We start from the raw sequence: 2,252 nt of genomic DNA, 5'->3' as shown, positions 1-2,252 counted from the left end.
GATTCACAATTTGTGCACCAGCGATCATCTCTCCACATTATCATTCTTTTCGCCACTGAGGAAAGCTTTTAATCCCTTTTTAGGTATTGTTCAAAATTATATTATTTTTTCTAGAGTCTTTCATAATATTTCTGAAAATGGTGGTTTAATTTTGAATTTGATTTTTTTATTGCTATTGTCACTGTGTAGTTTGATTGGGTTGCCATTAGTATCATGTCGGTATAGTTCGAGCTATTAATAATGTTCAAAATTGTCAACATAGAAATTCAGATTCATTTTCATAAACATTCCAAAAAAATAGTTCAATTCAATTAAATTCAATTCCGTGATTATCGATTAACCACACGATTTAGACTGAAATCAACTTCTCACTTTTAGTTTTCAGATGAAGTCTTATGAATTTGGCTGCTTGCTGAAATGGTGAAAGGAAATGAGACTAGTGACACTGTTAGTGTAGTTTATGGTGATGGAAACCAGTGTTACTGGTGGTGGTGGCTGGTTCACAAGGAAACAACAACTACATTCCTTATTGTTGGATTGTTTGCGATTTTGGTTCATGCCGTAGTGTCCCTCCAACGTTACTCTGGTTTCGCTAATTCTCTTAAATTAGTGACTATGAGGCACAGAGGCAATGGATAGAGATCACAATCAATTTCTAAATTCAATAACGGTATAGAAACAACACCAATAATGATTTGAGCTACTCGGGCCTTGATTATCCACCACTCACTGCTTACCAGAGTTTCATTCATGGCCTTTTTCTAAGATTTGTTCACCCTAAATCTATTTTCCTATTCACCTCCAAAGGTCATGAATCTTATCTAGGGTGCGTATGTTACCCATTTTGTTTCATAGTTTAATAAATCGGTTGAAAGAAATGGTATTTGGTTTTTGGAATTTAAAAGTGTGCCTCTCTTTTCATTTAGTCCCTGTTTTAAATAATGTGCATAATTCAACAACTAAACCATGTTTAAATTTAAATTAGTGGCTAAATCATGCATGAGATATTTAGATTTTGGGGGACAAAAGATAGTTTGTCCATTTAAGATCTTATCAATTGTTACAATTTTAATGCTTTCTATTCAGGTTCTAAGCTAGCACTGAGTATTTTGACTTTATTAATAATTTATTTTGAACTTTGCAGAAAACTACTAATGAGGTGGACAATGTTATCATCTGATTTGTTGATTCTTTTTCCAGCTGTTCTGTACTTTGTTATTGTTTGCTATGGTCAACCTTCAGGGAGTCGTAAAAGTGACGTAGGATGGCACATTGCCTTACTTTTGTTAAACCCCTGTTTGATCATAATTGACCACGGTCACTTTCAAATTTGCATAAAAATTCTTTTGTTGTTTGTGCCCTTTTCCATTTAGGTATTTTTCAGGTTTGTAGTGCTATAATGTTGACTGTTGTATGTGTTGTATTCCAGTACAACTGCATCAGCTTGGGCTTCACCATTGGAGCTGTTTTTAGTGTCCTCTCTAGGAAGGATCTTGTAGCTTGTGTTTTGTATTGTCTAGCTCTAAATCATAAGTAGGTTTTAATCTTTAATCTTAGCATGGGTCTATTTGTCATTAATTTCTTTTACTACTTTCAGCTATTATACATAGTCTATACCATGTATGGTCAATGGTCATATAGAATTGCTCAACCCTGTCCAGGTGGAATTGTCACTAAAAATTTGGGGGTGTGTTTATATTTTGTGTGCATGGTGAATGGTCATACATATGTGTCTCTTAATTATATGTTAATGTGTGTATGATGAATTGTGTCTTGATATATCTTTAGGCAGTATTATTGCTTTATGTCAAATAAAATCTATTAATATTTTACTTGACCAATCTTAATACTGATGTCTTAAATGGACTATAGTCAGTAAATGGCAAGTCATTTTGTTATTTATTTAGTTCCAATTTAGTACCTAGGTTCCATAAACATACATTTGCAAGGAAAAAAATATCGAAGTAATGTGGGACACAACAATGTTAGTGGATAAGCTAAGTTTGAATTTGCATTTTCTTTATTTTTTATCTTTATCATCGATTGGGATTCGATAACTGTTGTTAGTTAATCTTTTATAGATGAGTGCATATTTGCCCCTGCTTTTTTCAGCTATCTCTTGGGTAAATGCTTGAGGTGTAAACATCCGCTCCTTGAGGTATCAAAACTGGTTTTATATTTTGGGAACCTTTGCAGCTGTGTGGTGGCCTTATATGTATTCAAAGGATTTCATTTTGGAGGTAAAATACTAA

The 2,252-nt window shown here is 33.4% G+C and overlaps 1 pseudogene; it reads left to right on the top strand.

Annotated features, from left to right (window-relative positions):
• The first annotated feature begins 417 nt into the window (after positions 1-417).
• LOC107646716 (putative dolichyl pyrophosphate Man9GlcNAc2 alpha-1,3-glucosyltransferase) lies at positions 418-2,252 on the top strand (annotated as a pseudogene).

This window comes from Arachis ipaensis, chromosome B6 (genome assembly GCF_059453495.1).
Source record: "Arachis ipaensis isolate K30076 ecotype BB chromosome B6, ASM5945349v1, whole genome shotgun sequence".
In the NCBI taxonomy this organism is placed as follows: domain Eukaryota; kingdom Viridiplantae; phylum Streptophyta; class Magnoliopsida; order Fabales; family Fabaceae; genus Arachis; species Arachis ipaensis.
The sequence above is the reverse complement of the archived record's forward strand: the minus strand, read 5'-3'. Positions and strand labels throughout refer to the sequence as shown.